At 47.9% G+C, this 25857-nt stretch overlaps 1 protein-coding gene across 1 annotated transcript in view; it reads left to right on the top strand.

Annotated features, from left to right (window-relative positions):
• NOL10 (nucleolar protein 10) overlaps positions 1–25857 on the top strand; it is a 727799-nt gene that overhangs the window by 80911 nt on the left and 621031 nt on the right. The gene's annotated exons all lie outside the window — the stretch shown is intronic.

Here is a 25857-nt window from a genome sequence, read left to right on the forward strand (position 1 = left end):
CATTGGTTTTTTACGAGTAAAATGTCCAGCTAACTATAACATGTGTGAAACCTATGGTTTTTTCACTGAATTTCTAAGGTTTTTTAAATGCTAATTCCTAACTATAACGTGTGTGAAACCTATGGTTTTTTCACTGAATTTCTAAGGTTTTTTAAATGCTAATTCCTAACTATAACGTGTGTGAAACCCATGGTTTTTTCAGTGAATATATATATATATATATTTACTGAAAAAAACATAGGTTTTTGGTAACATCAGTAATCTGTGCAAAGTAATTCCTTTAACATTGTGCGCAGCTAATCCAGTTGGAGCTGTTACCACACAAGATAAATGTGAACTTGTAATTTTTTGAAGATAACTGGTCAAAACTTTAATTAAAAAAACTTTAACCCGTTCCAGCTTGACCACTGATGTACATCAGAATAGGTTTAAACGATGAACTTACACATTCTTATTTTTCATGTAACAAACCATGTTCTATCTGTTCTCTCACTTGTAGATATATTTCTTTCTGTTCAATATTTACTTGTTCTTCTAACTTTTCTAATGCAATATTCTCCTCCTGTATTAGTTGCATTGCAATTTCGACTTCATGCATAGCAATCGCTGCTTCGTTTTCCACTATTGGTTGTCCAAGTGCATCTAGAACTTTGACTATCTTGGGAACTTTCATTAGCAACTTCAGCTGTAATAGTCTTTTCCTGTTCAACTTAATCATTCAACATTTTTAAATATGTAGGAAAAATTGAGCATGCAATGCTATATTTACATGCATTAAAAGAATCTTCGTAGCAGTCGAAATCTCCAAGTAAATCACTTTCGCTACGCCATGGTTTAAACAGTTGGAGAAGTGCTAAATAGTAAAATTCTCGCTTATCTGGAGTTTCACAACTGAGTTTCTTGTGGTTGATAAGGTTACCTTTTGTGTGTTTTACTAAACATCCATGACATCCAACTACTGCATGTTTTCCTTCTTTTAAATTCTGTTTAACATTTCTTTTGAAGCTGTAATGTTGAAGTATTTCATACAGACATAGCTGTTCCAGATGTCAACTCCTTTTCGGATAGTATGTATCCAACATATTAGTTGCAACAAAATCCTGGCCAACTCCACCAACTCCAAGGAACTTTTCAGTCTCATTCAAAAATTCACCAACCCACGCAGCGAAGCCACAGACATCACTGCATCCCAAGACCTCTGCGACAAGCTTGGAACCTATTTCCACCTCAAGATCAAAAACCTCTACGACAACTTCATCGACCATCCACCAGGCGCCACAGACGGACCCCGCGCCCCAGAAACACCAGCCAGCCCGCCATCTCCAACTGGACACCGATCAAAGCCTAAGGCACCGCATCGACCATGAAAAGCATCCACTCGGGATCCCCCACCGACCCCTGCCCCCCCCCCCCCCCCTCACATCTACCACAGAGCCACGGCCACCATCGCACCCAAACTACAACGCACCATCAACACCACCTTCAAAACAACTGGAAGCGTGCAGAAGTCAGACCCCTGCTCAAGAAGCCCACAGCTAACCCCACCGACCTCAAGAACTATAGGCCCATCTCGCTCCTCCCCTTCGCAGCCAAAGTTGCAGAGAAAACAGTCAACAGGAAACTGACACGATTCATTGAAGAGAACGCCATCCTTGACCCGTCCCAATGCGGATTCCGAAGCAACCACAGCAAAGAGACCGCCCTACTTGCCGCCACAGATGACATCGGCACCCTCCTGGACCAAGGCCACTCCACAGTCCTCATCCTACTCGACCTATCAGCGACCTTCATCACCGTCTCCCACTGAACACTAGTCGCCAGACTACACGATGCAGGCATACAAGGAACAGCCCTGGACTGGATCTGATCATTCCTCACTGGAAGAAGCCAAAGGATCAGACTCTCACCCTTCCTCTCCGAACCCACAAAAATCACCTGTTGAGTCCCACAGGGTTCATCACTGAGCCCCACCCTCTTCAACATCTACATGGCCCCTCTCGCAGCCATCGTCTGACAACACGGCCTCAAGATGGTATCTTACATCGACGACACACAGCTCAGCCTCACCCTCACCAAAGACCCCACCACTGCCAAACTCAACTTCCAGAAAGGAATGCAAGATGTTGCAGTCTGGATGACCAACAGCTGCCTGAAGCTCAACGCAGAGAGGACAGAAGTCCTCGTCCTCGGTACGACCCCCTTCTGCATGGGACAGCACCTGATGCCCGACCGCCCTTGGAAGCCGACCTACCCCCTCAGACCACGCCAAGAACCTCGGCATCGTACTCAACTCATCGCTCACCATGAACCGACAGGTCAACGCCGTCACCTCCAGCTGCATCAACACCCTCCGCATCCTCCGCAAGACCTTCAAGTGGATCCCCCCTGAGTCAAGGAAGACAGTCACCCACGCACTCCTCACCAGCAGCCTGGACTATGGAAACGCACTCTACGCCGGCATCAACAAGTCCCAACTCCGCAAACTCCAGACCATACAGAACACTGCCGCCAGACTCGTCCTCTGCATCCCCCAACACGAACACATCAGCCAACACCTACGAAGTCTCCACTGGCTCCCCGTGGAGAATAGAGTCACTTTCAAAATCCTCACTCACGCCTACAAATGCCTACACAACAACAGACCCAAATACCTCCACGACAGAATCCACTTCAGCGTACCCAAAAGAAACCTCCGATCTTCAACCATCACACTTTCCAAAACCCCGCGCATCCACATAGCCAGAGCAGGCGGAAGATCCTTCTCTCACATTGCAGACCTGGAACGAGCTACCGGCAGACATCAGACGCACCCCCTCCCTGAACACCTTCAGGAAGACCCTCAAGAACTTGCTCTTCGGCTAAACAGATCTGCGGACCCCCCCAGCGCCTTGAGACCCTCATGGGTGAGTAGCGCGCTTACAATTCCCTGATTGATTGATTGATTGATTTACACTGATCGGAAAGTACACAGTAGAATACCACGCTCATGCCCACTGGCCAGCCGGCTCTGGGTCAGTTATTCCTGCGGCCTTGTTGTCTAGAGATTAGGCCCCCTGGCTGCGTCTGCACTCCTTCCGCATCTGGGACCCGTAGCGGGATGTTGCTGACCCCACTGGTCACTTCTCTTTAGTTCAGAGGTCTGCAAACTAAGGGGCAGGCCCCCCTATGGGGGTCTCAAGTAATCCGGGGGGGGGGTGCCAGCCTCTGGCCAAAAGACATTTATATCTGGCTGGGAGAAGGTGTCTAAAGGGGAGGGACTCCAAATATTCTTCTACACCCCCACCCCCATTTCTAATATTCACACTGTGGATACTTTTACACGTTAGTAAGGCCTGCCTGACCAGAATAGTATGTTTGGCAATCATGTATTTGGTTGCATTTTTTTGAAACAGTAAGAGAATTTAACTGCAATACTTAAATATGTCTTGTGTTTAAATAAGTCGAGACATATTTCAACATTGCCAATTTAATGGAATAATTGAGAAAAATTCTGAGGGGGGCCTGATTAATTCTAGTTTTCACTTGGGGGGGCGCGTCATTAAAAAGTTTGAATACCACTGCTTTAGATAGTGGGGAGTTGTGCTATGTCAGTTTGTGTACCTGTTTGAGCTATCGGCCCGCTAGCTGCTTGCATCTGCAGGGGCCGACAAAGGGAGGCCCCAACCACCAGGCCAATCATCCATGGGGCCGCCAGCAGCTGAGATCGCCCAATCGCCTCCGTGGTCAAATGTTGCTGCAGAGAGCCGTATCTCTCCCAGGTCACTCTGAGTGGAGCTTGGGATTCGTGTTGGCCCTGAATCACCTCCCCCGCCACGCAGTGCCTAGACAGTGTCCTAGGTGCAATTCGTATCTGCTTGCGCTGCTGAGCAGTGCTCAGCTCCCGCGGGTCTCCCGGCACCAGGGCTGCCACCACCAAGGTCTAGGTCATGCAGTTATATGTAATCCCCCGCTGCGTCTGGGTTTTACTGCAAGGATCTCCAGCCTCTTGATAGCCCGCGTCAGCACAGTTCCAACTCTGTCTTCGGTAACGGTACAGATCGAGGGCTTCCACCGATTGTCTTGACACCCGCTGGGGTGTCCATCATCCGCAGTCCGGGCCGTGCGCGGTCCACACCACTTGTCCAATCCTCATCACAGGGTGCTCCTACCTTCCCAGGTCGCTCTTCCCCCTCGCGACAGTGTGGAGGGGTCTCTCGTAGGCCTCGGTCCGCCTGTGCCACTTCTCGCAGAGGCTCAGCTCGGCACGCAGTCTCGCAGGCCGCGCCTTCTCTGTTTCGCGCCAGGAGATTGTCAGCCTGCCGCATAGTGGTTTTGGAGAGTGGAGTACTCTAAAGATGCACCTGCAATTCTGTTGTGATCGCGGATTCCGTTTCTTCTATTCTGGTCAGTCACAGCCCATTTATGAGCAGGATTTTGCCGGATGGAAAACCCTGGGCTGCCAAAGCCTCACACTAGTGCAGCCATCTTGCGTGCGCGCCCGCCCTCTAGCACCCTAACTTTTCTAAATATTGCTCCACTCCCGTTTCTCATGCACATGGACCTTTCCTTAGTGGACTTTAACTTGATCCCTTTGCCCATGCTAAGAGAATTCTTTTGAGCCATCCTCCTGAGGCCTTTGTTGGTCAAAGGAAACCCTATCCTTAACCATCCTCCACATGGATAAATTTATTTAGAACTAGATTTATTTTGACTAAATGTGTGGAATTATACTACGAGCAAAAAGATTCATGACATAGTTACTTAAAATATAACTTCTATGCGTTGATTTTGGATGTTTAATACAGTAACCAAATTATCTACATTTGTATGAGTCCTTTATTGTTTCTCAATGTTTTTTCTGCAAAAACTATGCTTAGAACTATTTCATTTCTAAATGCATGATACAGAGAGTCATAGATTATTTACAGAGCATGAGATTTGCTCTTGTTTTGTGTAGCCACAGCAGAGCTCCTGGTGTGCATAATTCTAGTTAGGTTGGATTTCTTTAGATGGTTGGGACTATCAATTGCAATATTCTATTTTTGTAGCATGATTCTGAGAGTAGTGTATTTGAACCTGATTTCCAATTTGTAAGTTGGCCGCAATTTATAAAGAGCAGCAATTGGTGGTTTATATTTCAGGATTGGTCTTCAGTGTGTTTTTAAATTCAAGGGAAACACTGCCATCTTGTGGTAAAAAAAATGTAAGCAGTGTTTTTGGTCAAAGTTTCAAAACTGTTGTGTTTTGAACATTATATTGCACAATGGATGTGACCACAGCAATTGTCACGCCACCTCTTTTCCTTATGTCACCAGGAGAACCTCCCATAGAATAGGAGAATTGGGTAGGCTGTTTTGAAAATTATATTTTAGCATTGGATGGTGCCAGGTTCCCTGCTGTCAGAAAAAAAGTACTACTGTTGGGATCGCTGGGAAAGGAGGGCCAGCATGTATTCAAATACTTACCACCTGTTCGTGCTGCTCAAGGTGAGGCGATTGATGATGTATTCAAAGAAGCCCTACTGCGTTTGCAAACAAGATTTGCAAATAGGTGAATGTGTCGATGCGACGCAACAAGTTTTATACGCAGCGTCAAAGAACTTCAGAGTCAATTGATGATTTTGTAGCTAGACTAAGGGAGTTGGCAGCTAAGTATCAATTTGGAAAGCTGATGGAGGAGATGATTAGAGACCAATTGAGTGTCCAATGTAATAGTAAAAAGATCCAGAAGAGATTGTGGGCGGCCAGTAATCTCACTTTAAAAGAGGCAATAGCCATTGCCAAGGTGGTGGAAGAATTAGAAAAATGCATTCGGGAAATAAGGTTTTCAAACTCAGTTGCCAATGCCCCAGACCTTTCATCACTTGAGGATGATTGTGATCAAGTTAACGCTGTATGGAGCAAGTCACAGCTTGCTAGCAGAAGTGCTAGCAACAGTGGTGGTTGGAAAAACTCAACACCTGCAATTGTGCAATGGAAATCATCTCGAGTTTGCTTTTGATGTGGAAGCAACTATCATTAGGCAGACTCGAAATCCTGTTTTGCAGTGGAAAAGGATTGTCGCAAATGTAAAAAAAAAAAACGGCAAATTAGCCCGCATGTGCAAAGTGCCCAAAAAGAGGGTTGCTATGGTTGAGGATGGACAGTTGGACTACAGAGTACTCATGGTACAGGATGAAAAGGTGTTCGGAACTCTACCCAGGAGAAGAGACCTTCTCTTCCTAAAGCCAACTTTGAAGTGAATGGTACAGTAGTGTCCCTGATGGTAGACACTGGTTGTCTTTACACTATAGTCCCCAAGGACTTATTTGACATTACATGGCCTGAGGGTGTGTTAGTTTCTTCGGACATCGTTCTCAAAGGATACCAGGGAGCAGACATTGGGGTTTTAGGGTTCATGGATGCGACTATCACATTTTCTGGACAACAGACCACTGGAAAGATTTATGTGGCCCCTGAGGGTCACCCCCTTTTAGGTGGGGTGCATCAGTACGATCTGGGCATCACTGTCGAGGGCTGATAATCAAGTCATGGTGGTGGATGCATATGACTTAGATAACATGCTGTCTCTTCATGGGGCAGTTTAGAGGACAGATTGGGGGAGTTATAGAGACTGTAGAGGTTGTCTCCAGTAGTTATTACCAAAAAACCTGATTGGTCTCGATTTTGTATGGACCTTCGCAGCCTTAGCCAAAATGTGGTCATGGATAATTTTCCTTTGCCTAATATTAATTAATTCATTTTAAGTTGTCGGGGGGGGGGGGGGGGGGTTCTTTTCCTAAAATAGACTTGAGCAGTGCCTACCTTCCATTTAGGCTGTGTTCAGCTGCGAGTGTTCCAGCGGATGATGACGAAGATTTTGTCTGGTTTGAGTAAAGTCATTGTGTCTCAGGACGATATCCTGGTATTTGGAAAGGATGAGGTTGAAGAGAACTTGTTAAATGAAGTGTTAACTCGCATCAGGGAAGCGGGTCTAAACTTACGTAGAGAGAAGTGTGCATTCTCGGTGCAGGAAATGGAGTATTTGGGTTACATGATTACTAGGAATGGAGTGAACCCCAAGGTGAAATTGATGAGTGCGATTGTCTATGCTGAGGTTCCACGTGACCTTCATGCTCTTCAAGCCTTCATAGGGTTAGTGGAGTATTACTCCAAATTTGTGCAAGATTTTCCCCTTAAAACCGAACCCTTTCGAGAATTGCTGAGGAACGGTAGTAAGTTTCTTTGGGGTGAGGCACAACAAAGGGCATTTTCTATGATTAAAAACAACATTGCCCATGCTGGTGTCCTTGCTCGATTTCAAAGTATGCTAAAGACCATTGTCACTGTGGATGCCAGTGCAGTTGGGGTAGGGGCAGTACTGTCTCAGGTGCATGGCAAGGACGAGAAGACTGTGGCGTTTGCCTCATGTTCGTTGACTGACACAGAACGTAATTACTTTGTCATTGAGCGTGAGGCATAGGTTGCTGCTTGGGCTGTCGCCTACTTCAGAGTGTTCTTGTGGCGAGGAGTGTTCATCCTCAGGACAGATCATAAGCCCTTACTGAAAGTGTTAGGGCATGGTGGGACTAAGAATTGCTACTGATGTTTGGCGAGGTTAGCAATTAGGTTGCAGGTTTAAGACTGTAGAGTTGAATATGTTCTAGGATGGAAGAACAGGGTAGCTGGTTGCCAGTCAAGGTTGCCTGACAGCACTGCTGAGATGACTGGGGTTGTTACTGAAGAGGCTGTAGCAAGTGTGGATGATGTCACTAAGGGGTTAGGAAATTCCATTTCTAAAGACAAATGGATGAGAGCCATGAAACAGAATTTAACGCTTCAGTGTGTGTTGAAGTTAATGGAGGGGACGGTGAGGAGAGAGAGTGTTATTCCCCATGCTGCTAAACCATTTTGTAAGGTGGTTGAGGAGTTGTTTGAACTCGATGACCACTTGTTGATGAGGACTGAAAAGTTTGTGCCGCCAACTTCTCTTAGGTCACGCTTGATCGGCTTGGCATATGAGGGACACTTAGGCCAGACATTGACCACTAAGAGGGTCAGAGAAAGATTTTGCCTGCAACTCATGGATGGTGAGATTAAGGAATGGATTGTGAGATGTAGTGTTTGCAAGGTTGCTGAAAAATGCTTGAGAGTGGGTGTTGAATGTGACACTAAGGAAGTATGGGAAAAGTATGTTTGGACTTTATTGGGCCATTATCATTTCTTCCTGAACAAGATAAATTTGCAGCCGTCCTTGTGGATGCCATGTCCTAGTGGGTGGAAATTGCATTCATGATGAATATCACCACTTCTTCAACCGTGGATTTCCTCACTGATGTGTTTAGGAGGGAGGGAGTAACTTCGGTATTACAGATAATGGCACACAGTTGAGGTCTGAGGAGATGAAATTGTTTTTGGACAAATTGGGGGCATGCTTATTCGTCTTTGTATAATCCCCTTGGAAATGGTTTGGTGGAAAGGGTCAACAGACCTGTTAAAGGGACAATTCAATTGGCATGCAGTGCTGGCTTGTCTGTTGAGGGGGCTGTGAAGAACCAACAAGTAGGATACCTGCCAGGATTAATTCAGAAAAGGCCCTAACAAGGGTCCTAATAATAATAACAAACCATCGTGGTAGATAGACACAAGAATTGAGAAAAAGACAAAATTCCAACCAAGGTACGATTTAATCAAACAAATCGATTGAATTTATTTTTCTATATTTTTAAACACCATTCTGTTGTATATACAAATATGTCTTACAATGCATCATTCCACAATTTGAAAAGATATCAAGGTTCTGTCCCACACATCTCATTCAAAAACAACTATCATACTGTCATACACTCCACACCATCATCTAATATATCAGAACACACAAATATATTCATAAGATAAAAAGGGCATCAATATGATGAGTCTGCCACATATTAATTATGATAACACAAAGGCAGTTGGCATCCAAAATATATGGGTAATGGGGTTTCAGCTACCCAGTAGCCTTAAACAACAACGACGCGCGTTTCGGTGTTGGGCCCCAGCTGGGGCTACACCTTCATCAGGGCGAGGATGGGCCAATAGTGCGGAACAGACAAACCTATAATCATAAACAAAGTATGAGCAATTTCAAGATATACAAAGTTATTACGTACAAGATCAGCAATTCAATATCCAACAAATTGGTTTCTCAATTCAGATCTGCCAGGAGGGACGAGGCCAATGGAAATGATAGACATGATGTGCAAACACTTGGAATAGAGTGCGCTGTAAATATGCAATACAGGAAGCAAAAACAAAGAGAGATATGGAGGTAATTAAACATTTGAAATGATATAATTAAGGATTGATATACCATGCATAGTTCTCAATACCATACAGTTCAACAGAATAATGTAAAACATCTGAGGCGGAAAGAATTACTTAAAAATAAATAGTGCGAGAAAGATCATAGAAAATAAAGGTGACACCCAATCCACGTGATGAAAACATGGAAAAAATACGTGAAACACATAGTGACCCATCACCAAAAAGTAGGCGTTCTCACATATGGTGCCATAGGGTACCTGGCAGTAAGATTCTTTCGGGTAACCAAAGGATGATAGTAACCCCTCAGGGCTGTTACAGGAACTTCCGGAAGGGAAGGTTCCCTTAGATGAAAATTAAAAAAGTAAATCACTGGAGCTGGATATTCACGGGGGGAAAAATTTCTTTTAATAATAGCACTTATAGACCCATTGAGGGGGCTGTGAATGACATGCTCTGGGCATATCACACTGCTGTTAATACTAATTCAGGGAAAAGCCCCTTGGAGAGGATGCCTTTCAGGTGTCCCGAGACCAAGTTGGTTCCGTCATGGATGAGGTACAAGGTAACGAGAGGTCGAGTGTGTTCAGGTAAGCCTGTGGAAAAACATTTCAGTGTGGCTGGGGATTGGGTCATATTCAAACCTGGTGGTGGTGTAAAGGATTTAACCAAGTTTCGTGGCCCATATAAAGTACAAGCTGTGGGTGGAAATTGGGTTAAACTGGAAAATGGTCAAACCTGGATCCTCAGGAGGGTAGCTTTGTACCAGAGACGAGGAGAGGTGTTTGAGTGTCCTGGTAGTGAAGGAGAGGCATCAGGCTTGTGTTCTCCTTGGTTGTTCATTAAAGATTGTGATTTTGCAAGTGAGTTGGTGTCTCTGTGTTTCAGGAGGAGATTATGGGAATGGGGTAATGGGCCCACTAGACGGTGCCACTGTTGCACCTCACAAATGGGTGGATCCTCAGGGCAGTGGTGTTATGATCATTCCCCAAGCCAAGAGGGAGATGAGAGTGAGGAAGCCTCCGGGCTATTTGGGAGACTATATATGCGGTTAATTTTTTTGCTATTCCAAGTGGTTTGTGGTTCCCCTTGTGTGTGAAGTTTCGTGTCCTGTAGTTTAACCTCTCCACTGTATGGTTCGTGTGCCTCTGTTCCGTGGTCTTCTTTCCCCACCTTGGGTCGGCATGTCTGTTAGGGAGGGTGTTGCTGTTATCCAAGTTTTTTTTACTTCCCAAGATAAGGAGATGTGTTATAATGCGCTTAGGCAGCCTTGGACACTCTGAGGCTGCACTGTTTCCTATGACGCACAATGTGCTATGATGTCATCCTTGGAATGTGAATGTGATGTGAGGCAGGCAGTTGGAGTTGTGCCTGGCAGGACTGCGGTGTGGGGTCTCATTCTCTCAAGGAATAAATGTAATCTTGTGATGGACAATCAGTGACTGGATTTCCTCATTATAACGGGTTGCCGCTTTGCCTCCGGGCGCCAATCTGCGGTTTCAGCACGGTGCCCGCTTTTAAATTTCTATTGGGCCAACTTCACAAAGAAATACTTTTTATTGTAAAAGCGCCCTGTTAGAATCCGGGGTCTCTGGTTGGCGCAGGTATGCACTTGCGACAAGCAGGGACCCTTTTCTTTTTTTTTTTTTTTTTTTTAAAGACCTTTATTCAGAGATACAAGTACACAGCTGACAGCCTACAACCCTGCGGGCCGGCCGCGGAGGATATACTTTTATATGTTGCTAAATTACACAGCCCTGTGCCGTCAACCCGGGGGTACGGCGGCGTTAATGGGTGCAATTGTACCAAGTTTTAAAGAAGGATCTTGCAGGTCTCAATTTCTCTTAAAACAACTATACAGCACAGTCATGGTGCCTCAACAGGCGTAAAGGTGTCGAACAATCAAACTCCCCCCCCCCCCCTAACTATCGGTCAACACTATGTGTACCGTATGCATCCACGTCTCGGAGCTGCGACCTCCGCTTCTCTCTCAGCAGTATTCAGACCAACAAGAGCGGTGGGATTCAAGCAGGGACCCTTTTCATCTAAGTCAGGGCGTAGGATTACCTCTTTAAAAATAACCCCTGCTCACCCTCTAGGTAACGTGGCGCGAGCAGTCAGGCTAGATTCCAGAGGGCATTAGGTTAAGCATTCAAGGTATCCCACACAATAATCACCACCCCACCACACAAAGACACAAGGCTGTATTTATATGAAAATAAAGTTCTTTATATAAAAGATTTCTTTAGGCAGGTTGTCAAAATACAGTTCTCTTGTTTTAAATAATGTTCCAGTTACTTGTAATTGCTTTCAGGCAGTCCACAGTTCTTAAAATGGCAAAATTGTACTTAAAATAGGCTTCTTAGGGGTTCTGTGCGCTTCGTAGCGCCTTGCGTACGCTTCGTACGAGGTTTTGGACGTCACTTGCCAAAGCTCACGCTTCTCGCGTGAGCACACGTACTCGGGACGTGAACCGTACGGACCGTACCTTCGTTGGTACGCATCGTACACGTCCGGTAAGCCTCTTGCCAAAGATCACGCTTCTCGGGTGAGCACCGGCAATGTATTTAGAGCGGGACGGGCCGTACCTTCGCGGGGACGATGCGAACCATTGATTTTGAAACGTACACAAGTTCACAACATACGCGTTCGTAGCGTATCAGGTCCACAGCGCTAGTACGGTCCGAACAAGGCAGCGGACGGGTCGTACTTCAGCGCGTTCACACACAGTACCTCAGTTCTTGGGTCAAGATGATTGCAGCAGCTTCAGGGGTCCTTGCAGGAGCGTCCCACGTCGCGGTGTCGTCCCTCTTCTCCAGTGGGCGGCGGTGCTTCGTGGGGGGCTCAGGACGGTCTCGGCCACACAATCACCGGCAGAAGCAGGAGGGGCAGCTCGGGGGCAATCCATGGGGAACCCTTCTCCTCACCTGTGGACACCACCTGTGCAGCACCTAACCTTAACTGGCCCACAGGTGTGTCCCAACAGACAGACAGCAAAATGCTACAGTGGCCACTGACAGTAGTCAGGGATGAGACCCAGGCCGTATGCCTCTCAGGGCTCTCAAACCTCTGTGGCACCAGGGAGCGGGGGGCGGTAGCCCCAGGTGCTTGGCACCCTTTGTCCATTCTCCCTCCTGTCAGGTCAGGTATGACATCCTGGCACTGACCCACCAGCCCCATGACTGTATCCGGCGGCTGGACCAAAGACTGGGGTGGCCTCTCCCACACCCGGTCCTCCTCCTTGGGGCTTTGTACCCTCCCACCTGGAGTGGTACCCCCTTCCAGAATTACCAGGGCACCTGGGGCAGGTGTCCTGTGCAATTCGCCCACCAGTTCAGTGGTTCTATCCTGCAACTGGGCGTCCAGGTCAGGGGGAAACACCCTGAACCTGGCCCTCCAACCTAGGGTCTAAACCCTTCAGTTGAGCCGGGGTCAGAGGCGAGGACTCCCTCCCTCTGCACCCCCTTCCAGATGGCTGTACCCTCCCACCTGGACTAGTACACCAAAAAGACAGACTGGTAGGGACACTGATTACAGATGTCCCTCCCTCCAGGTCAGACAACACCTGAACCTGGCACTCCAGCCTAGGTTCTAAACCCTCAGGCTGCACCGGGGTCAGAGGCGAGGACTCCCTCCCTCTGCACCCCCTTCCAGAGTACTGCACACTCCCAACTGGAGTGGTACCCCTAGAAGCAACCTGGGTCAGGACACTGATTACAGTCGTACCACCCTCCAGTTCAGATAACACCTGAACCTGGCTTCCCAACCCTGGGACCAACCCATGCGGTTGAACGCTCGCCTGGTGCACCAGGACTTCCCGGGGAGCACGTATACCCCCCCCCCTGAGGGTGACACATAACTCATGTGTCGTGTGACAGTCTGCCTGGCGATGATCTCCCGACCCCTGTCCATCTGACAGTGCCTGAAGATCCCCCAGGACAGAAGTGGTGTCACCATGGTCATTCACTGGTGACGCAGCCCTCCTGGCTGGCCCCTGACCCACTGGTTTTTCCACTGGGGACTCTTTCCCCCTCTCACCCCTCAATCTGGACTTCTGCACCCTCCCAACTGGAGCGGTACTGCCAGACACCAGAACTGAGGGAGGCCTGCTTACAGACACTCCCCGTTCACCAGACACTAGGGGATCCCGCACAACGGGCAGCCCCTCAGGACAGACTAGGCTCCCCACCTGGTGTTCCCTTAAAGAACCATCCAGGCTCTGAGACTGAGGTTGGGCACTACCGGGACATAACCCATTCTCACTCCTTCCCCTTAAAGACAGGACGTGAGGCCCTACACCCCTCTCACTACTACAGGACCTAGCTGGGCTACTCTGAGCCACTCCCACCACACTGGGTTTGAAGATTCCTGAACCACTCCTCTCGGGATCACTCCTCAATGCCTTTCCAGACCCTCTGGACTCCACCAAAAGGTCTGTCTCCAATGTGAGCTCTCTGCGGTCAGAGAACTCACCCTCACACAGATGTTGGCATAGCTCTGGAAAACAGGGACTTACAATATGCTCTCCCATAATTGGATCACACAGCCCCCTAGCAGGGTTAACCAAACTATCCTTCACCTTACCATCCAGTGCCTCACACACATACTCCACACCACTCTCCTGAGATTGGCAAGACAGTATCTGACTGTCCCTGTCACACAACTCACACTCTTCTGGACGGTTTTCACACTCACCCACCAGGACTTCAATTTTGGGGGAACCCCTCTCCCTGCACCTCTCAGCTAGAGTCAGTAGAGTGTCCCTCCCGCCACTAGGACCATGAACCCCTGCGCCAGTTACCCTATTCCCTTCAGGGATACTGCGCACTACTGGAGCTACCTCATGCCCTTGAACCTTCTGGCGTATGTTAACCCCCTCCTTCAAGTCAGGCGCCACATCTCTGGGTGTGCGTACTACTCTCTCAGCATTATAAAATTCAATATGGCTGCCACCATCTGAGCTGGATTCCTCCTCCCACTCAGAAAAGCTCAATCTCTGAGCTACGCACCTTTCTTGTTGCTGGGCTGAGACACTCATGGCCTCAAGCCTCTCCAGCTCCATATCATATTTCCTCATTATAAAGTCATGCTCCATTTGCATTTTCTTTTCTTCCAGAGCCAGCTTCTTGCTTTCTAGCTCCAATTGGCTTTTTACTTCCAGCTCTGCCAACTTCAATTCGTGATCCCTGGTGGCCTGTCTGTCTGCCAGCTCCTCTGGCGACAGGCCTCTGCCAAAACTGCGAATGCTTTCCACTGGTTTCAATGGTGTAACTTCCTTAGTTGCACCCCTTGATTCAATCCAGGCTTTCAGCGCCTTGTAGAGATCTGATTTGTTCTTGCATCCTGCATGTGGAACCTTGAGCTTCCTGCAGAAGTACTTGAGTTCAGTTCTCTTGTAGCTGTCCAGTTTTGACGCCTCCCATTCCATTCCTAGGATTTCAGAGGTTTCAGAGATTGATTTCTCAATGCTGTTTGGGCCAGGCATGCCTCCAAACACAAGGGATCTTCTTTCTTGGCAAGCGAAGTTAAAATTTTAAAAGTTCTGTGGCTCAAGCTACTGGACTGTCCTCATTGTGCAATGGTTAGTAATCACTGTGCAGACACCAAGAACGTAAATCCCACCGCTGCCACCAATGTTAGAATCCGGGGTCTCTGGTTGGCGCAGGTATGCACTTGCGACAAGCAGGGACCCTTTTCATCTAAGTCAGGGCGTAGGATTACTGTCCAGAATTCCTGTCATGCGAGGGGAGGAAAACGGTAACCAGCGAAAACGGACTACATCTCCCAGGATGCTTAGCGGTTGAGAGGTTATGTAAACAGGAGAGCTGTTACATAACTCAAGGAAAACACGCCCTTATGTAAACAGGAGAGCTGTTACATAACTCAAGGAAAGCACGCCCTTATGTAAACAGGAGAGCTGTTACATAACTCAAGGAAAACACGCCCTTATGTAAACAGGAGAGCTGTTACATAACTCAAGGAAAACACGCCCTATAAAGGGAGGAACCGGGAGGTACAACGTTGTCGGATATTGTGTTTACACCGACGTACCTGCTTCGTGAAGAGCAGTGTTCCGGAGTGGAGCTCCAGTAAGGCAAGAACGGAGGTAGGTCGAGTCGTTACTCCCTGGGCCGTGTCTTGCCCCATCGTCACCTGTGAAGGACCCGGAAGCTCTACCGGTCAACCATTGAGCTTCGCTTTTTGACTCGGCTGAGTCAAAGCGCAGTGGCGCTTTTGCTGGTTGGAGTCGTAACTCCCAGCCCGACCAGAGATACAGGGACTGCCAGCTGTAACGCACACCAGGAGGTGTTTGCCGCGTTACAGACTCGGAAGTCCACAGGATCGATCGAGCGGCTGCTCTCGGTTCCGTCTTCTTGGTTTTGATTGGGGTATCGGTGACGCATCACCAGGAGGTGACTCCGCGTCCCGGTGCAGTCTGAGGAAGAGGTTGAGCGGCTGCTCCCTTCAGGTAGAGACCCCGGCTGGGTGTTTCCCTGACTCCTCGATTCTCCCCAACACTCTTCGTGCCCCTCACAGCCTACCGATTGGTATTGTCGGCCATTTCATTTCTGCCCTCTGTTGGCATACGCCGGGACCGGCGTATATGCAGAGGACGGTTAGGACCACCCGTGCTGTGGGCTGGTAACGTACTTAACCTGGAGGATTCCAGTGACTATAACTTTTGTTTCTTCTTTGTGTTATTTTTGCCTTCATTAAAATAACTAACCCTTCACAAGTGGTTGCGTCCTCATTATCGTGTCTGTTAAACGATCCCGAGACGTTCAGGGCGTTACAATTACCTCTTTAAAAATAACCCCTGCTCACCCTCTAGGTAACGTAGCCCGTGCAGTCAGGCTAGATTCCAGAGGGCATTAGGTTAAGCATTCAAGGTATCCCACACGATAATCACCACACCACCACACAAAGACACAAGGCTGTATTTATATGAAAATAAAGTTCTTTATATAAAATATTTATTTAGGCAGGTTGTCAAAATACAGTTCTCTTGTTTTAAATAATGTTCCAGATACTTGTAATTGCTTTCAGGCAGTCCACAGTTCTTAAAATGGCAAAATTGTACTTAAAATCGGCTTCCTAGGGGTTCTGTGCGCTTCGTAGCGCCTTGCGTACGCTTCGTACGAGGTTTTGGACGTCACTTGCCAAAGCTCGCGCTTCTCGCGTGAGCACGCGTACTCGGGACGTGAACCGTACGGACCGTACCTTCATTGGTACGCGTCGTACACGTCCGGTACGCCTCTTGCCAAAGATCACGCTTCTCGGGTGAGCACCGGCAATGTATTTAGAGCGGGACGGGCCGTACCTTGGTGGGGACGATGCGAACCATTGATTTTGAGACGTACACAAGTTCACAACATACGTGTTCGTAGCTTATCAGGTCCACAGCGCTAGTACTGCCCGAACAAGGCAGCGGACGGGTCGTACTTCAGCGCGTTCACACACACTACCTCAGTTCTTGGGTCAAGATGATTGCAGCAGCTGCAGGGGTCCTTGCAGGAGCGTCCCACGTCGCAGTGTCGTCCCTCTTCTCCAGTGGGCGGCGGTGCTTCGTGGGGTCTCAGGGCGGTCTCGGCCACACAATCACCGGCAGAAGCAGGAGGGGCAGCTCGGGGGCAATCTTCTTCAGTGCGTCGCGCTGTCAGCTTCTCAGTAGATCACCAGTATGTCGCAGGTCCTTGCGGCGATCTCTGCGGCGCGGGGTTGCCAAGGCTCGGTGCGCAGACGCTCAGGTTCCTTTCTTTACGGTGCGAGCTACGGCTCGGAGGGGCAGGTACTTGCGGTGCTGGGACCAGGTAGACAGGTCCTCGCGGTGCTCGTGGTAGCCCCAGGTGGCAGATGTCGCGGTGCTGGGAAAGGGGGAGAGGCACACAGGTTCTCTGGGAGTCAGCGTCACGGTATCGCTTCCAGCCACTTCTCCTCTTCTGAAAGGTAGCGCCCACTGTTCCTGGGGCGCAGATCAGGGGGCATGTTCACTAGCAAGCCCTTGGAGATTGTTTCAAGCACAAGTTGATCAAAAGTCCTTTTCTTAAGTCTTTTCCTCTCCTTCCAGCAGACAGGCACCCACTGCAGGCCAGTCTCTCAGGCAGAGAGACCGTACTCCTCCTTCAGCTTCTCCAGGTCCTTCTCCTTCAGGCAGGGTTTCTTCTTGGCGCAAACACGATCTGATTTCTTGGGAGCAGGGCTCCTTCTTTTAAAGCACAATTCTTTTGTTCTTTGTCGCCAGGGGGCCTGGGCCTGGCTCAGTCCAGTTTTGGAGCACTTTGTTGTGGTGACTCTGCTCTTTCCTTTCAGCAGCAGGGCAGAGACATCAGCCGCTCCACAGGTGGCGTAGCCGGCTTTGTGCTGGCAGAGCACAGGTCTATTCAGAGTCAAAGGTGTACTCCTCCCACCCACCCTGGTGTAATCTCTCTACCCACCACCTGGCAGCCAGCCTGTCTCCTGGAATTCCCCAGCCCTGCTCCTTCCCTGTTACTAGGCAGAACACACACACACACAGCGCAGAGGCGGACTGAAATGGCCAGGTCAGTAAATACTAACTTTCTAAAAGTAGTATTTACAAACGCAGGATATTAAAATAAACTTTACTAAAAGGAGTATTTTATTATTCTGAGTTCAGGCATACTAAATATGACTTTCTACCATGCTCTATGAGTCCACTGGGATTACAGCGTGTAGTAATTCCAGCAGCCCATTCTGGCCTATGGAGAGCAGGTAGCCTTTAATAGTGAAAAACGAAAATGGCTGTAATTCACTATTAAGACATGCCACACACATCAGGGCATGTCCTACCTTATGCCTACAATGCACCCTGCCCTTGGGCCTACCAGAGGGGTGACTAATATGTAGTTAAGGGAAGGTTTAGGGACTGGCAAGTGGGGGCACTTGCGCAGTCAGCGCGACAGTACCAGACTGCACGCAGGTTCTGCAGTGGCAGACCTTAGACACATTTTACTAGGCCGCTTCTGTGGGTGGCACAACCAGTGCTGCAAGCCCACCAGCAGCATTTGTATTTACAAGCCCTGGCACCCCTGGTGCACTTTACTAGGGGCTGATAATAAACCAAATAAGCCAATCATGGAATCCAATCAATGTCAACATTTTACCATAGGGAGAACATATGCACCTTAGCACTGATCAGCAGTGGTAAGGTGCCCAGAGTCATAAAACAGCCAACAACAGGTCAGAAAAAATATAGGAGGAAGGCAAAAAGCTTAAGGATGACCCTGCCAAAAGAGCCAGGTCCAACACGCCCCATACCGCACTTTCACTTTAATGGCGGCAAAGCACCTTTCTTTAGACGAGCGGCAAAGCACCTTTCTTTAGACGAGCCGCATCTAAAGAAAGGCTTGTGGCCACCATTAACATGGGGTGCTTTTACAAGCATTTGCAATTCAACAGATCTCGCATTTGCAAATGACAATGCCTTTTATTTATGTGTTGTTTTTTAAAACATAAATAAAAGGCATGGTCATTTACAATGCCAATAGCTTAAACTCTTTCAAATTCAAGCCCTTTTGCATTCCAAATGCTTGTTCAGTACTGGGGCTGTTGTGATTTTTAGGTCTCGGCTAGCGAAGGCTGCGCTTGCGCAGTCTCGCTCGCGAGATTTAATGACTTGGAGAAGAGGGGCTTGAACCCGCCCCTCTTCTCTCCTCTTCTCCATTGGCTGGCCTCTTAAATGCTGGCCAGCCATTGGAGAAGAGGTTCGTCTCGCAAAACAGGCCCCGTCCTTTTCGGATTCGGGGGCGTTTTTTTTCGATACTTTTCGCTGGGCGTGTTTTTCTCTCCTCCAGCCAATGGCAAGAGGAGAGAAAAAGAAAAACACGCCCCCGAATCCGAAACCGCCGCTGCGTTTCTCCAAGTCAATTCTGCTTCACCTCGGAGAAAGGCAGTGTTGTGCTTGTCCTCTCCCCCTGCTGTCGGCTCCCGTGTTCGCTTTATGAAGACGTGCATCTGTTAAAAGTCTATTGCACCCCCTCCCGCTCCCCCTTGATTCTCCCGGCCTCAGGCATGTCAAATCTGCCCGGAGACGATAAGCTTCTCTGTGCTCGAGGATCTGCTTGGTAAAAGCTGCAGTCTCTTGGGCAGAACTAACAAGCTGAATCAGGGAGTGACGACGGACTCAGTTTAAGACACTTCAACTCTTTAGATTCCGAGCGAAAAGTTCAGAGTGACTTGAAGCCAAAGCTGTGATCACGAAGTGAGATTTGATTTTTGAGCAGCTCTAGTTTCTCTGCTGCCTCAAAGAGCGCGTGTTTTCTCAAACTGCAGCATGCAAAGCAACCGGACTGACAAATACCTGCTAATTCCAAACACAACTGGAAAACACATTTGTTAAATGAAAGAAAATGACCCACACTGATAAAAATACATTCCCTGCATAGACTAGAGAGATTACAACTAAATTGGATCCGACACGAATGCAGAACTGAGCCACTTACGCGCAGTAGTTTGATTCTGACAAAGATTAGCCATCTGCAATCTGTCTGTTCCATCTGGAAATATTTTGACAAGCTCTGTTCTTTCAGTGGATGAGGCTTCGTTTACTTTTCCTCCCTCTCAAGTCCCAGCGTTGTGGTTTTTAAAAAGTTCAAAGATAACAGACTCTTTAAATACATATCTTGCCTTCTAGAGCACTAGTAGTTATTTGTTTTTTATTTGATTACGATAACCATTAACCCACTAACCTTCGAGCAAAAATTAGCCACTGCTCCTTCTCTCGCCTCCAATGGACCTGCCAGTACTACAGCGAGTAAGCTGAAAGTACAAATAAACGCAGTTGTATATGAAATTCCGTTCCCTCACCAAGAAGATACAGGTTTGCGGGGCAGTGAGGTAGATAGAAACCTCCATACTTGGACCTCCTTCTACTGACTTGCAAGTTGTGTCTGCAGGTCGGATTGCTTCCCTCGCTCCGGTTACCAGCAGGACCTTCCTCGGGGCTGTCTGTCTGCTCACAGGGCATGTCTCTGGTCGGCGAAAAGGCTCTGCTTGGCCTCTGCCTCCTCTCCCTGCTCACCACTCTCCCCCCGCCAGAACGAGGGGTGCCGGTGAAAGACCCCGGGAGTAACACCGCCAGGAGGGGGAGCAACCGCTTTCCAGAGGTAAGTCAATGATATGTTCCCATTTCCAGACGACGTGCCATGCTAGCATCATCTGTTATAACTATGAAACATTTTCCCCTAACCTGCCGTGTGACCTCAGGCAGGTCGGTTTCACCACCATTGAATTCTGGCGGGATCGAGAAAGTAAAGCGTGGATGCCTACTTTACAGGGGCGTATCGATCTGCAGCAGGCGCAGTGGCACCTAGGTCTATAGGGCATGCTTAACCTTGATTGTTCTGTTTTATTTTGCTTGCATGTAAAAAAAAGACGCGTGCCCCCCTTGCTACGGTCTGCTAATTTGCACATTTTAGACTTAACAGAATGGACATTTTACGCAGTGTAAGTGTGATTTTTGGTTATATCTGTGTGTGTTCATTTTTTTCAATTCACGTGGTGAAAAAAACGTGAGCAATTTGGAGTTGCACTACGAGGCCTTTTAGCACAGTCGGCAGAGTGCAGAAGGCACTATTCTTATTTGGCACAAATAGCGCACAATCGGCCATTTGTGTGGCATCGCAGCGCATTCGAGGGTGACGTTTCAAAGAGTTGAGGTTTCCGTGACACGTGGTGGTTCCTACTGTCATCAGCGCAGTGCTACGCACAGTCGAGTAGTATAAAATGACGCCCCCTGCAGAATGTGACGAGGGGCCACCGAGTCTCCCATAACTGACAGATATTCATTCATCTTGGGCTGAAAGGGGGTCCCCTGGAGGCACCCCACCCTTCCGCCGCTGCAGGGGCTTGTGGTATGCCCCTGGCTGTGCAGTACATGCCTGTGTGTACGCACTGTCTTGTGATACCCTGTGGCATGGCTTTCCTCCAGAGAGTGCCGCGTGGTGCAGTTCTATGGGTAAATCCAGTATTCAGGGAATATGTACAGTACACAAAGTTATGTAGCGCTGCTCTATTTGAAGTGGTCTGCAGCGCTGTGCTGTGGTGTTTTCTTACTACAAGGGAAGTGTAGTGTAATACGGCCGGAGACTGGTGTTTTATTTCGTGAGTGTACCAGTACTGTTTTGTGAGAGTGTGTGTGTGTGTGTGTGTGTGTTGGGGGGGGGGAGGTAGCTAGGGGTCGGGCAGAAGAGTGATGATTGGATAGGTGTACTAGGGTTGCGAGTGCTGTTCGTAAAGTCAAGGGGAAAAAGCCATATATATCTAATGTGTCGTCGCTGAGCAACGAACGTGTAGGTACACCAAGCCCGAGCTGGTTCGAATCGCAGTAGTGGCGCCTCTGCCTCTCATCCTCCCGGCCATTAGCAGACCTCTGTGGTTCTGTCCAGAAATATCTATGGCGCCTAAGAGTACATTTTCACTGTGTGTTGTTGTATTTCACTAATTGTAACCAGGGTGGTGAAGGGCTACGTCACCTTCACATGACGCGAGAGCTCTGACGTGAAGTACTAACCTGTGTGTGAACTGGGGTGTGGCACGGTGGCGTCAGTTTCTTCTTCCTGCTGTGTGACATCTGGTTTGTGAGTGTTGTCTCCAACAGCCCCTTGTAAGGCGTGCTCCCCCGCTGGTTTAGGTTTTTTGGGGGGAGCGGGTGGCGCAGGCCGCGCGAGGGATGTTTCTTGTGGCTCAAAGCATGGCGCCAGGGGGCAGTGTGTGGGTTGCTCTATGTGAGTGGCTCTGTGTGTGTGGGTGGCTCTGTGTGTGTGGGATAACAATGCCGTTTCTTTAAATGTTTTAAAAACAAAAACATAAACAAAAATAATGTCATGAGCAATGCCAATAGCTCTAACTTTAACAATGCCGAGACCGTTGCATTGTAAATACTTGTTTTTATACCCATTGGCTAGGTGGTTTTCAGCTGAATATAGTGAGTGGCTACATCATGCTGAATACTACTACCGACACTGGCACCCTCACCTTTCTCCTATTATACCGACCTCCCCACTCCATGCCCTCCTTCCCCTTCATCCTGAGTGAACAACTATCCGCGTTATTAACAGTGCACTCTGACTTCGCCATTTTCGGTGACCTAAATTATTGGTTTAACAACCCCAATGCTGGCCCTCACGCCACTGAGCTCTTTGAGACTCTTGCGAACCTGAACCTCACTCAGCATGTCTCTCATCCTACCCATATCAAGGGCCATATTTTAGACCAGATTTGGTCTTGTAATCTGGCCCTGTCTTCACCAGCTATTCTCCCTTGTACCTGGTCTGACCACCACTTGGTGGATACTACCATCACAGTCACCGGCCAGACTTTCACTCCCCTAATGGCCGGGGGACAGTCACGAAAATGGAACACCTATGATGCCCAGGGCTTTCTTTCCGCCCTTATCGAAACTTGTCCCGATCCTCACCCTTCCAGCGACATCGATCATCTGGAACAGGAAATAGGTTCCTGGCTGGAGTCCGCCAGCGACCAGTTCGCCCCCCTGGTCACTTTCCCTTGTACCAGGCATCGGTACTCTCACATGTGGTTCTCCGACGACCTTAAGACTCTGAAATTAAAAACTCGCCAGTCAGAACGCACTTGGAGGCGCGACTATTCTGACTCAGCCAGACAGGCCTACCTGGCCACACGTAATAACTATAAATCTGCTATTAGGTCAGCAAAAATGGAACACTTCTCCAATAGGATTGCTTCAGCTACAAATAAATCCAAGGAAGGGTTCAGAGTTCTAAACGAGCTAACCACTGATGAAAGATCTCTTCCAGCTCATACCCCTACTCAGGCCACCTGTGATACTTTGAACTCCTTTTTTTTGGAAAAAGTCATCAAAATTAAAAAATCTATCCCTCCCCCCGCCCAGCTTCCTCCTCTGGACCCTTCCCTCAATAACACCTTGACCTTCACTTCCTTTCCTGTCTTAGACACGACCTCCTTAGCGGAACTTGCCACCCGTGTGAAATCGGGCTCCCCTAATGATTGCTGCCCTCCCTATGTTCTGCGTAGCATCTGCCTTAATCTGCCAGATAGCATCTTACACTTACTCAATAGATCACTCACCAGTGGCAGTGTCCCCACCTCTTTTAAGGAGGCCATCTTAGTGCCCCTTCTTAAGAAGCCGGGTGCTGACCCTGCCGAGCCATCGAACTATCGTCCCATCTCCCTCCTTCCCTATTTCTCTAAAATCTTGGAGGCCCATGTCACCCGCTGCCTATCAAACTTTGTTGAAACTTCCCAGTACCTCAAGCCTAACCAGGCGGGCTTCCGACCTGCCCACTCGACCGAGGCGGTCATTCTGGCGGTTCTTGATACTCTCAGGAGCAACGCTGATGTCGGGAATCCCCAAGCCCTCGTCCTTCTGGATCTGTCCGCCGCGTTCTACACGGTGGACCATAACATCCTTCTCCACCGTGTCGAGCAGGCTGGCATCCGAGGCCCTGCTCTCGAATGGGTCAGATCCTTCCTTACTGGAAGAACACAGGCAGTTCGCCTGGGCCCTTATACGGCCAAAAAATCTTCTACGCCTTGTGGAGTCCCCCAGGGCTCCTCCCTCTCTCCGCTTCTATTTAATTTGTATCTCCGGCCACTGATTCAATCCCTCCTCAAATGGGACATCACAATCTTCAATTATGCTGATGATTTGCAGCTCGTTTTCTCACTTAATTCCCCACTAGCTATCAATACGTTCCACGCAGTCATGATTCACATACAACTCTGGATGGACCAGAATCAATTAAAATTGAACCCAGGAAAAACTGAGCTCCTTCTCCCCGGTCTAAGCCACACCCATTGGGGCCCTCAGTTCTGTCCGCCGGAGCTTGGTTCCCCTCCTACCCCAGCTAAAACAATAAAAAGTCTGGGTGTAATTATCGACGTTGAACTTTCCCTCAAAGCCCAAGTTGGAGCGGTAATTTCATCATGCATGTTCCAACTTCGGAGGATTCGTAAAGTCCGTCACCTTCTTCCCTCTGCGGCACTCACTCAATCTGTCACCTCACTTGTACTCTCTCGTCTTGATTTTTCCAACTCTATTTACCACGGTCTCCCACTCTATCTGCTTAACCGCCTTCAGGTTGTACAAAATCAGGCAGCCCGCTTGATTCACGGATTACCTAGATGGCAATCCGCTAAACCCCTGCTTCACAGCCTCCATTGGCTCCCAATGAATCAAAGGGTCGCCTTTAAGGTGGCATGTCTCACCTTTAAATGTCTTCACTGCCCCAGTCCAGGGTTTCTCAACTCCCTCATCCGACCCTACCGCCCCACACGCAATCTTCGTTCTGCCCGCAATGACCTACTAATTATTCCTAAAAACAAAACCAAGAAATTTGGTGGTCGCCGCTTCTCTCATTTGGCCCCCACTTTTTGGAACTCCCTCCCTCTGTCTATCAAATCTTCCCTCTCTCTTCTTTCATTCAGAAAACTCTTAAAGACCCATCTCTTCCCACCCCTATGTTAGGTTGTTCTGTATTCCTTTTTCTCCTTCCCTGTCTAGCAGCGCCAGGAAGCTTCGGCGTTAGTGCGCTTTACAAATGGCACCTAACATAACATAACATAACTACAGTGTAGCTCTTTGATGTGCAGAAGCACCGGTACCCTAAACTACTCATCTGATCCTGCAGTGAGGCATATTTCCTTTTTGTTGAGACAGTTGGGTGGTTGTCTATTTGGTTTACATGAAGTTTCTGCAGAAGATGTAAAGGGAACGAAAGTAGAGTGAATTAAGATGTGTGTGCGTGTATAGTGTGGGAGAGTTGTTATAGGTTTGTAGGATTTCTATTCAAAATTGGATTGCTAGAGAGGTAATTGTTGAGTAAATGTGAGGACTTTATTTGAAAATTTATTTCTGGGAGTGGATGGAATTTTTATCTGAGCAAGGCATGTTGTGATGTGGATAGCAACAAAAGAAGATAACCTTAAAGTTGACTAAGCTACACATATTGGTGATAGATACACCAAGATCTTCAATTAGGATTGACGTAGATTTTCACAAAGGTTTTCTTTTGCAGTCTTGTTGCTTGAATTACAGGAGATTCATGCCATATGACCACTATATCCCTGTTCTCTTACGTTTTTAAGTTTAGAAATGTTATGTCAGTCTGTTTTGAATTTACATCCCTCTCCCTTTATTTAAAAATACAAATCTGTGAAGGAGTTCAGTGATTGCTTTTATGAATAGTGACATATTTGAAGCCAACATACTGTCCATTGATAATAGCTTTTATCTAAACTCTTATTAATTTGATCTGCCCTGTCCTGTATGCTTCTGGAAGACTGTAAATCTTCAGAGGTGCTTAAAACTATGACCGTGTATTTCACACTACACTTAATTTTGGCACACACCTCTGGCTGTTACTGGCTAAAGAAGTAGGGTAAAAAATAGAATGTGTGGGATGTAAGGTAAGGTTAGGTTTTTGACGTGTGCTCTCAGTTTGGTAGGTGTATTGATACCCAGTCAAGAAGCACTCTTGAGTGTATTTATTTTAAAAGCTACCTGTAAGCCAATAAAAATCTCTGCCATATTGCATCTTCTTTTGTCTGTTTCTGTCAAAGTAGAGAACAGTAGATTAAT

This window comes from Triturus cristatus, chromosome 6 (assembly GCF_964204655.1).
Source record: "Triturus cristatus chromosome 6, aTriCri1.1, whole genome shotgun sequence".
NCBI classification, from domain to species: Eukaryota; Metazoa; Chordata; class Amphibia; order Caudata; family Salamandridae; genus Triturus; species Triturus cristatus.